Source organism: Eupeodes corollae, chromosome 1 (assembly GCF_945859685.1).
Source record: "Eupeodes corollae chromosome 1, idEupCoro1.1, whole genome shotgun sequence".
Lineage (NCBI taxonomy): Eukaryota > Metazoa > Arthropoda > Insecta > Diptera > Syrphidae > Eupeodes > Eupeodes corollae.
The window spans coordinates 35,872,094-35,884,534 of NC_079147.1; the positions used below are offsets into that span (position 1 = coordinate 35,872,094).

At 31.6% G+C, this 12,441-nt stretch overlaps 1 protein-coding gene across 1 annotated transcript in view; it reads left to right on the plus strand.

The window, feature by feature from the left end:
- Positions 1–1,240: 1,240 nt before the first annotated feature.
- Positions 1,241–12,441, plus strand: part of LOC129940716 (SPARC) — a 31,919-nt gene continuing 20,718 nt past the window's right edge. Inside the window, exon 1 of the mRNA XM_056049155.1 lies at positions 1,241–1,444. The gene's annotated coding sequence lies outside the window, so the exon portion shown is untranslated. The remainder of the gene's footprint in view (positions 1,445–12,441) is intronic.

The window sequence follows — 12,441 nt, forward strand, 5'->3', positions numbered from 1 at the left end:
AATTTTCAGTAGATTTTAGATTTTAGATTTAGATTGGTTTTATTATTTTTTCAATGATTAAATTCCTAATTTACAAAAACATAAAAGCATGGCATTTTGCCGTCTGCCTAGTTGACAACACATGAAAATTTCACATAATATGAAAATTTGTTTTTTCAGTACGATACTTAAATGATTTAAATGGTACTTACATATGATCATAGATGATAGAGATTTGTACTTTGGAAATAATCATAAAATTCATTGTTAAGAGATATTTTGAATTTTAATTTAGCCTTAAAACACCATTTTTGATTATTTTTACCATTTTTAAATTATGAAAATATGAAGAAAAATTTCTTCGACTAATGGCTGCGCTTCGATATAGACAAAAAAGAAGATTATTTCTAGGTAATCGGTTAACTCGTTCCTTAGATATCGAGGTCACGGATTTATAAAAGCTTTTTTAAGGTAAACACAGTTAAAGCTTGAAGTTTGGTCGAGCGGCCCACAGTTCGTAGACATTACAAATTACCGTTACTTGGTCAATTTAAAACGTATACATAATACATTTTTAGAGATTAATTATGGAATATCAGACTTTGAGAATCCGTCGAAAACAAAAATTCGACATTTTGGAAAATTTTTTTGATTAATTTATTTGTATTACTCGTATCTTAAATTAGTACTTACCTACCAGAGCCAGAAAAGAAAATAATGTTAGCGAGATTCTGGGGGTTTACTTTTTTCCAGGATTTTGTATTTCTAAAAGAAACACCCTTTATAGTGAAAAGTGAACTAAAATGATGATACTTTCATCTTTATTCATCCGTGGTTTTAATAAAACGAAACGATACTGAGGAAAGAGGATACGAAGGAGGTGCAAAATGCAACAGTTTCAGTTATACAAATATTACATCAACGGAAACCTGCTATGTACGCAGCGCAGTTGCACTAGAATCAGCAATGAGGCATCCAGATCCAACACCAGAACCAAAACAAGAACCAGAGACCAGACCTGCTCGAGATCTGTTGTTGTTATTGTCATTCTTAGGTCTCCTTTTTTGTTGCTGTTTTCTGCACAAAACGATGACGTACTCCTCCTCCATCGCATCGCATCTTTCGTTTATATACATTTGTACAAATATAGTAGAGAAGATTTTTGTTTTGTTTTATTTCGATTAGAAAAATCATGCTCTTCCTCCACTTCCAGCACCAGCACCAGCAGTGCCAGCACTCGGAGCTCTGACTCGATCCAATTGCAGATTGTGGCTGCCTTACGTTCACTTTTTGAACTGGATTTCTTTTCAGTTAGTTTAGTTAGTGTTGGGAAACGTTGGAAGTCGTGTTGTTCGAAAGTGCGATCGTGACGAGGAAATTTTTCAAGTTTATATAGTTTTTATTTTTAAATAACTTTGCGTATTGCGGCTTGGTCATATTTTATATATTGACGACAAAAATATAAGTAAGTGAAAATTGGTTTTAGAAATTGTTTTCGGATTGTGGAATTGTTTAAATTTGTATTAAGTTTTTTAGATGATTTTTACTAAAGAAAAGTTTTACAAGAATCTTAAATTTAAAAAAAGGAATTCTGAGAGTGCATTAGTTTCAAAAAAGTTTAACTGAACTGAGGACTAGAGCCTCAATATAAAATGGATGGTGATCAATTAATTTTCTGGGATGAACATCATAGCAATGATTAGTGTAGCTGGCAGAACTTTGTTTAATCAATCATCTTCGATTATCGATCTTGTCTTTCTTTTCCTCCTGTAGGAGAGTGGGTATAAGTCTCCAGGAGCGTCCCTACACTTTGTTTTAGTCAGTGCAAAGAAAGACTTTACAGATCGCTTATCGCATACCTATTATAGTGCTAGCGAAAGTTTTTGCAAAAGCTAAGCCGCTTCCGGGCTCTCCGAGGTACCTTATTCTGTAAAGGTACCGGCATCACATATAAAAGTTTTCAAAGTTTTGACAAAGAGAACTTAATCAGTTTTGTTTCGTTTATTTTACGTGTTTTTTAAATTTAATTTTTTTTGCTTTATTATTTTCTAGAATGTTGAAAAATTTTTGAATCAATTTGTTGTACAATGCTAAATTTAGTTAAGTTGATGTTCGGGATCAGAAATGTTTTTGCTGCTAATTTATTCCAGATTCTTAGAACACAATCACTTAGTTATTATCCTTACTTATATAAAGAGAAACCAAAAATAAAAAATAAAATAACTTTCCTTTTGTCCAGTTATCCCAGTTTTTCATATCCATTAGTAGAGTCGTAGCTTAAATTATATTTATAAATTCATTCATATTTCACAATTAATAAAGTCTGAACAACTCTTTAAGCCTTTTGGAAACACAAATCGGTGAAAGCTCGGAAACAATTTTCAATGAACGTTCAAAATGTCAAACTCGTGCCATGCATACAGGCAAAAGTAAATAGTGTTGACAACACATATAAAAGGGCAGGTTCAGACAACATAAATGACTTTTTAGTCGTTCTTCGATCCTAAATTTAATAAAGGAAACTAGTTAGTTTTGCAAGTTTCATACATTTTAAACTGATAAATTTACTTCAGAAACCTCTACCTTCAATTGATTGTTCAAAAAATACAAAGTCTTACTTTCAAGTCCCTTGTATCGTCTGAACCTGTCGAATTTCATGCAAAGGGTAACGGCGTATTTCCAAAATTGTATCCCAATTATTTCCGGCAAACGCTGCAGACGCAGCGGAAATATTAATTCCCCGATTCAGTTAGCAAAGAAAAAAAAAATCTTATGATCGGTTACTTGGAAGGGCTGATTATCCCACTCACACATATGTACTTCAAAGACAAAAGTCTAAAAAACCTTTCAACGGTCCATGCGAGTCTTATGTACATAGAACGGTTCGATTTAAATCCAGCTCATTAAAATAGTAGAACTTACGTATGGCAAGACTTTTAGCTTCATGACCATCTGAACGACGGTCTATGCGACATTTTGAATGACTACACCTAAAGTTCATTTGGCAAACCATGTCTTTTAATAGCTCGGAGGAATTTGTATCATTATTAGGAGTTATTGCGAACCGAACTTAAATCAGAATGTTTCTTTAGGTCTGTTCCCAACCTTGACCAAAACTACCAATTGTCAACAATTGCTGCCCAAATAATATTCTACACTTTACAAATTTGGTAAATTTGGCCGTAAATTAACTGGTATTAGCCTCGTCTATTTGGTTTGTTTCACATTGGCTGCGTTCAATCTCGTGTTGGATAGGGTATCTTGGATATAGGTGGATTTTTAGATACCTTGTTGAACGAGTTGGATAGCTGTATTGAGATAGCTGTCAAAAAATAAAAACAACCTAGCAAATTGGTCATCTACAAAACGAGAGCAAAATTAGTCAATTTTGAAGTTTAAAAAAATAGATCATAATAACCTTCTAAAGATTGTTGGCAAATAGCTTCTTCATCGTCTATTATGTACAGAACATCCTCAAGTACAACTTCAACTAACATTTTGTATCTTTTTGTTTACCAACAAATACAAAAAGCTGAAATAAATTTTAAAGTTTCTTGAAATTCAATCATTTGTGGAATCAGCTGTTCTGTCAGATATTAACATACCCCAGAAATTCTTGGATACCTTTATATTCTTTTTTTGACATCTCAGATGTTTTTGATTAGCGGTTATTTTACACGTAAAACATTAACAAAAAAGTATCCGGATACCCTATCTGTCTGAGGTTGAACGCAGCCGTTGACAAATTTTACCAAAATTTAACAGTCCAACTCTTACTTCCCAACAACCTTGGAGACAAAATTCTTATATAGAAGATTGTTTGCAAAAACCATTAAGAAAGTTCACAATACGAAACAAATTTCGAAGGAAAGAAATATTCCGAAGAGAAATAAATCTATATGTAGATTCCCAATAGGTTCTATTATATTCATTATCTAACGCAGATACATTTCATTAATTTGGTGTTCAACCGTAATCCAGACTTCTTTATGCAGTGTTTTAGAGAGAACATTGCATTTATATGTATTGTAGGTTGTAGCATATGATCATGCTTCGTAACTTTAAGAATTTAAAAACAATCACGTAAACACAATCTTCTGGGTTTTGGAAACTTCTTGCAACCATCAAGCTTACTCTTTTTCTCAATTTAATACTCTTTTTGTACTTTGATTTGTCTTCAGCTCCCATCTCATGACTTATTTCAGCCACCTCATCCTTGGTAAAAAATAAATAAATAAATTGGGTGGCGCAACAGTCCGTTGTGAACCAGGGCCTAGTGACTTACAACTCCCAACCATTCCTGTGTGCGAGTAATGTTGTCAGGAATGGAAGGGACCTACAATTTTAGGCCGAATCCGAACGGCTAATTTGAGAAAGCAGTTTTTCATGACAAGAATTACTCTTAAAGGAATTGTCATTTCCTCGCAAGAGGCAGTAACCGCGAAAATTATTTTTTTTTAATTAAGGTGGCACAAGGAACCCAAGACCTCTTGCATGAGAGTCCAACGCACTAACCATCATGCCACGGGTACTACACCTCATCCTTGGTAATTTTGTTAATTCTTGTCAATTTTGTCATCACAACATTGGGAGTTTCAGTGCTGTGAATAATCTTAGTTACAGTTTCCTTGCTGCAGGCTAAAAGTACATCCTCAAAGGCGACGGATGGTCCGAAGTTTATTCTTCAGTAACGTCCATGAGGGGAAAAACAAAAATGAAAGTTCACACGAGTGGGTCGGAAGAGAAAGGCCAGCCCCAACAGGCCCAATTGAAATATAAAGACAAGAAAATAAGACGGAATTTAACAAGGCGTCCGAATTTTTCACCTTTGAGAATCAAAATAAGATCAAAAATTATTTTGATAAGTTACCCGTGGCATGATGGTTAGTGCGTTGGACTGTTAGCGAGAGGTCTTGGGTTCGATCTCTGCCTGTGCCACCTAAAGTTTTTATTCACGGGTACTGCCTCTTGCAAGGAATTGACAAATTCTCTAAGAGTTATTTTTGTCATGAAAAAGTGCATCTCAAATTAGCCGTTCGGATTTGGCATATAAACTGTAGGTCCCCTCCATCCCTGCAATTACTCGCACACAGGAATTGTTGAGGGTTGTAATTCACTGGGCCCTGGTTCTTCACGGACTGTTGCGCCACCTAATTTAATTTAATTTAATTTTTAAGTTACTTTTTAAAACCTTAAGCTCAACTAAACTGTATACATAAATTCCTCCGGAACCAATTTCTTTTGAACTTTATTAAGTTTTAGTTTTATTTTATCAATCAGATTACAATCTTATAGACTCGATACTAATATAAAATATAATATAATTGTTGGTGGAAATATAATTTAATATAATTTATATTTTACAATTAATAAATACAACTTAATGATAAAAAAGATTAAGTCTTAACATTTTTTTAGGAGGTTACAGTTTAAATATTATTTAAAACATATTTTTTAAAAGATTCTCTCGAAATATCAAGATTAAAAACAATCCTATTGCAAATTAAATTCACTTCTCTTGTGCAACGCGTAATGGGTTCATTCCTGACATAATTTGTATGATGAAAGGCCTTACAATCCTCTAGTTTAGCTTATAATGCATACCTTGTAAAATGTTTCTGAACTTTTTCAATTCCATCTATTGAATTATTGTAATAAGGGTTCCAAATAATGCTACAGTATTCAAGAACTGACCTTACCAGTGAATGGTACAGAGATTTCTTTTTAAGAAACCAAGCATTTGATTTGCTCTGTTTATGATATAATCATAGGGCGTTAAGAAGGAAAGTTTTGTATCTAAGATTACTCCTAGAGCATTCTTTCTTGTTACACGCTCTAAATATCCATGATTGATAGTATAATTAAACACGACAAGACTTGACATTTAGAAGCTTTTAGCTTTAGCTTGCACCAATTATCAAGCCTTAACAGATCTTCCAAAAGAAGAACACAGTCGGCTTGACAAGAAATCTTCCGGTAAAGTTTGGGATCATCCGCAAAATGAAGGCAGTTTGAATTATGAAAAATATCAGTTATATCATTTACAAACAACAAGAATAATAATGGACCCAAATGGCTTCCTTGAGGAACATCAGATGGGACCGAGATATATTTCGAGAGCGAGCTATCAACTTTTACTATTTGAATTCTACCAGCTAAATATAATTCAAGCCACTTTAGGAAGAGTGAATGCCTAGAGAAGTTAGTTTGTTTAATAAGACTTGATGATTAACTCTGTCAAATGCCTTTGTAAAACCTGTAAAAATAATATCTGTTTTCAACCATTTTTTCATATTTGTAATAATGTTATTGCTTATTAATTCAAAGTTTTTTGCGGTTGATTTCCCTGTTACAAAACCATGTTAAGTTAAAGTTAACCTGTTGCAAACTAACTTTTCAAATACTTTTGGAATACAAGAAATTTTACAAATTTACAAATTGGAAAGATGTTAAGGAAAGATTTTCAGTGCAACACGGATATGTGTACACGTGTACATTTAAAAAAATAATCAAAAAAATCTTAGAAGGAATCCATTAAAACACCAAAATACAATTTTTATTTCGAAAAAGTGAGAATATATATAAATATGCGCTCCAACCAAAGCTGACCTCCGTTTGTTTTTGATTTTTTTTCGTTAAACTTCGGAACTAGCTACGAGGTGCTACAAAATTAGCAAAAATCGCCTTAAAACTCAGTTCGATTTCACCAAGATCTAAAATTCCTAGAACTCAAAAGTGATTTTAAACTGATATGATTAAGTATGAAGAAATAGTCGAGTTCAAAATATTGTTAAGTTCCAAGTTAGAACTTGCAAGAAATTGCGTTTAAGGCGCCAGTTATAGCTATCATAGAATTTGATAGGGAAACATTTTTGAATCGACATTTGACGGTGTTTCCCTTTTTGATATTTGATATTTATTTGATATTTTTATTGATTACAATAACAGCTGTACATTAAGATTGACTTATAAATAGTACAGGATATAATACAATATTTATTAATGATAATGCAAGTATGTAAACACTATGTTTAAAGCAATTGTAGCAAACTATTAATAATTTATACAATAACAATCAATTAAATTAGAAATGAAAATTATATACCGATCCATCGGAAATCACACGAAGAATTTTTTTGAGAAACAAAAGTTTAGCTGCACATTTATTTTTCTCTAAACATTTATTTTTCTATTTTCCGGACGGAAATTCATTTTCGTCAACAACTGATACTTTTATGTTCAAAAGTGAAAATAATCGTTCCACTGATTTGTGTTCCAATTTCACACAATTCCAATGACAGATTTCTGTCAGTAAAAATTTGTCGGTGGCTTTCAATCAGGACAAATTTTTCAATGAAAGGCATTTTTAATGATGGCTATAAACGACCTGTCAAACAAATTCCAATGTTTGTTTTCAATGATGAATACCAATGATAACTATAACTTGCGAAATAATTTGATAGGAGCATACACTGCGGGTCATAAGGTTAGAAGCAGGCATTTTTTAGAAGTAAAATCGATATTTCTCCCGTTACATAGTGGATTAGAAAAAAACAACTATAGTAAATGAAAGACTTCTTTATTAACAACAAAATGTAAATTTTGGGAATATAAGAGAATTAGCTAACGGATCTTTTATGACAAACTTTCAATATGCGAAAATAAATCGGGTCAAAAGATTAGAAGCAGTGATAATATAAACGTTGTCTTGTGAAGTGAATTCATTTTATTTTCGCTATAAACGGTGCATTTCATAAATTAATTGTTGTTTATTGAGTTGTAATAAAAATGGGCAAGAAAAAATGTTTGACAGTGGAGGAAATGTCAAGAATAGATGTTTATTACTTTCATGCCGTGCTATAGCCCGAAAAATAAATCGAAGTGATCATTGTGTCAGCAACTATTTAAAAAATCCATCGTCGTATCTAAAAAAATATAAAGGAAACACTTCCTCTGCCTTAACACTTCGCGAAACGCGAAATATACTTAGAATAGCGTCAAAATTAATCTTTATCGGCAGCTAAAATTAGGGATAAAACTAATGTTAAGGCCAGCTTATCGACTGTCAAACGCACGATCCGCAATGCTAAACACATAAAGCGCCTGAAGCTTAAAAAAAAACCTCCACTTTCGTTTTATGGCATCACTATAGACTTGGTAGTCCAAGGTAGTAAAATGACTGGAAAAACCTACAAAGCCTTGCTGAATTCAGTATTCCCCAAAATTATCGAGCTTTTTGGACCAATTTCATGGATTTTTCAGCAGGACAACGCTCCGATACACACAGCCCGAGAGGTAAAATCCTTCATTGCAAACCAAAACATCTACTTGCTGCCTTGGCCACCATATTCCCCGGACCTTAACATAATGGAAAATGTGTGGGGCTGGCTTACACGTAAGGTGTATGAGTGAGGGAAGCAATACGATGACAAGGAAGCGCTTATTCATGGTATAAAATTGGCATGGAGTGAGATTTCACTGGACTACTTGGAATCTCTTTATAAATCCCTAAAAGATAGAATTTTTGAAGTTATTTTAAAGGCTGGTGGCAGCACACATTATTAAATATTTAATAAAACCCAAAAAACTTAAACAAAATATGAATAACTGCATTTTATTTTCATTTATTTTATGTGCTTCTAATCTAATGACCCGATTTATTTTCGCATATTGTTGTTAACAAAATAGTCTTTCATTAACCATAGTTATTTTTTGTAATCCATTATGTAACGGGAGAAATATCGATTTTACTTCTCAAAAAATCCTGCTTTTAACTTATGACCCGCAATGTATATTATCTTAGACTTAAGTTTAGTGTAAAATTGAGTTCATCATCGCTTATAAATGCATCCCAATGCGTTGTGTTTCAACTCTATCGTTGCTATAAAGTTTTTCATTTATGATGACCTTCAAATACAAAAAAAGAAATTAATTAACTTTCATTTCAATTTTTTTTTATTTTACTTGTGTCCATAATAATTTAAACTTAACCACACCATCCTCTCTTGAAATGGATATATGTATTTATAGCTGTGCGCGGTATAGACACCGACTTCTATTTAAAAAACAACACTCAACTTGATTCCCTCTGCCCCAAATTAATTTATAGTATTTTGTTTTGCAAAATTAACTTCAATAGAATAATTGGCCTTGGAAAAAAGCTTTTCATACGCTTTTTGTTTTATCCATTTAGAAAATACAGACATTGCACTGTACGGCACATCAAGAACTGCAATGTCAATGTGTACTACTCTGTAGTGCTTTGCAATTAAGTTCACATCTGGAATCGGAATTTGAAATATGAAGAACTCAGAGGCTGACTGATGATGAATTTGAAACAAATGTTTTCTTGTCTTCAAAAGATTCTAGCAATATTCATGCATCAATATCCCGTTTATGATTTTTTTTTTAAGACATGAACATGAGTGCTCCAACTTTAAAAGTTAAAAACGATTTGTTTCAAAAATTACAAAAATGTATTCAAAACCATTAACCCCCATCAAATGAGTTATTAACAATTTTAATCAGGAATTTGATCCGCTAACTTGCCAGCATATCTTCGACATTGAAGGCGCTTGCCGCCAAGTATTATATTTCGTACCCCCCTAAAGCACTATAAAGACCGATTCCAGTGCATTTTGTTTTTATTATAATCCACGCGATTCATTTGAAAATTATGCAAACTCACTCGATTTATCGAGTAAATCGTTGAACTCTTTGAACTTAAAAATAACTTACCTACTCGCATATGGTATTTTAAATACTTCAAACCATCGATCGCATATTATGCAGAGAAGCAAAGCGAGATGTCATTGATCTAAAATACTTAATTATGCATATTTTAGTTGAAATTTATTATTAGAAAAAATGGATTGATTTTGATTGATTGGCAAATTAAGTTTTCAAATAAAGTACACAATAGGGTTGGGGCAACTTGCTCTTATAGTTGAAGTTATTCTGGAGTTTAGAGTCGATTTTTATTAATAATTATATTTTTGTGAAAAAACAAACTTGAGGTCAAAATCTTTCTTAGTTCTTATAATACTTAAGTCGTTTATCTCTAGTCAATAATGAAAAAAAAAATTGCTTTCACCCAAAAAAAAAATCAAAAAGTTTTGAAACTTGGCACAATTACTAAAGGATATTTGGTGATGACACAAAAAAAAAGTCCCCAAGAATCCGACGTAAGCTCTAGCGGCAGTTAAGAGAAACATGGAGTTTGATTCGGTTTTTCATGATGTTTATTTTAAAAAATATTTGTCGTATCAACAATTTTTTTCACAAAATTAAAGCTCATTAAATTTAATAAAAAAAAATCTTCAATGAATTTTTTCGTATTTCTTATACATATTTTATAAAATAACTCTAGCGGCAGTGAAGAGAAACATACGGTTTTTTCGGGTTTTTGGGTTTATCTTGAAAATTATTTGTCTAATCAAAAATAATCTTCTACAAAATTAGAGCTTATCCCTTAAGAAAAAAGAGGATGGGATGCGACCCACACTGAAAACTTCCCATACCGTCTGTCGATTTGTCTTGCTGTAAAGTTTGTCTATATGTACTCGTATCAATTTTTACCAAATTTGCGTACTATTTTTTGTACATTTTATTTTTTATGAAAAAAAACGGACTGTTGGATTTTTATATAAAAATTACTGAATATCGGAAACAATATTTTCTGTGAAATTAAAAAAGTTTGCGTACTATTTTTTGTACATTTTATTTTTTATGAAAAAACGAACTGTTGGATTTTTATATAAAAATTACTGAATATCGGAAACAATATTTTCTGTGAAATTAAAAAAGTTTGAAGAAAATATTTTTAATTTTTGAAAAGCAATTTGAGTCGACAGTAAATTTTTACCAAGTTTTAGTATTGTTTTTTTTTGAGATTTATATTTTGTAAAAGAACTGTCAGTTCGAATTTTTTAAAAATTTTACCAAATGTTGAAAACAATATTTCTTATAAGATAAAATTAGTTTGAAGCCAATATTTAAAATTTTTGAAGAGATATTTGAGTCGAAAATCAATTTTTACCAACTTTTATGTTACAAGCTATTATCTCAAAGTTTTTTAAACATATTTGAGTCGAAAATCATTTTTTACCAACTTTTGTTATTTTTTTTGTCGGTTTTTATTTTTTTGTAAAAAAACTGTCAGTTCGATTTTTTTAAAACTTTAACTGAATGTTGACAACAAGATTTTTTGAAAGATAAAAGTAAATTAAAGCCAATTTCTCAAAGTTTTGAAAAGATATTTGAGTCGAAAATCAATTTTTACCAACTTTTATACATTTTTTTTAGGTTTTTTATTTTTTGTAAAAAAAACTGTCCATTCGATTTTTCTCAACATTTTTCAAAATGTTGAAAACAATATTTTTTATAAGATAAAATAAGATTGAAGCCCAAATTTGAAGTTTTTGAAAAGATATTTGAATCGATATTCAATTTTTACGAACTTTAAGTAATATTTTTTTTTAGATTTTTATTTTTTATAAAAAAAAACTGTCAATTCGATTTTTCTCAAAATTTTAGAAGTGACAAATTTTTTTTTCAGTTTTATTGATTTATAAAAAAAACCGTTATATTGATTTTTTTCAAAAAATATACCTTTATGGTATCACGTTACAGTATATTATATAAAATTTAATTCAAGTCTCTAGCGTTTTTAGTTCGTAAGATATTTGAGGTTAACCAAAATTTTCAACTTTTTTTCAAACTGCTATGGTAAAAAAACCACCCACGTAATTTTCTTGAGAGCCTTTTCTGCATCTTTGTGCCTTATTACCTGTATAACAAAATTTTTTTGAAGTCGATATCTCTTCTGGTTCTTGAGCTATGGACGACGAAAAAAACGTCGCGAACGTACGGACGTACAAACGTACGTACACACACACGCACAGACATCTTTCTAAAAATCTTTTATTTCGACTCCAGGGACCTTGAAACGTCGAGAAATGTCAAAATTTTCAATTTGACAAATCGGACCCATTACAATAACTTCCTATGGGAAGTTAAAAATATGATATGAATTTGTTTATACTTGTTTTAGTTTGTAAAATAACTCTATCGGCATTTAAGGAAAACACGTGTTTTTCACACGAAAAGTAAGCTTATTAAATTTTCAAACAAAAAAATATGGTAAGCATTTTTTCGTGTCTTTAATTGTCCACAAAAAAACTGTAGTTGTATGTCCCTTCTTACTTCTGAAACTCGTTGGCCCACTATATGGCTCATTGCCTGCATGCCTAGAGAATAAGCATTGAAGTAAGTTACTTTATCATCTCCAACGATGCCACTCGCTATTGACATGATTTCATGGAGGATGACTTTGGAGCCAATTTGACAGCTTTGCAATGTCTGTAATATCTCTAATTTTACGTGCCTCCCCAAAATCCTCATGCTGCTCACTAGTAAAAAATAGAACGTCAGTGAATTCTTCGAGTGATGAGCAAATTTCAT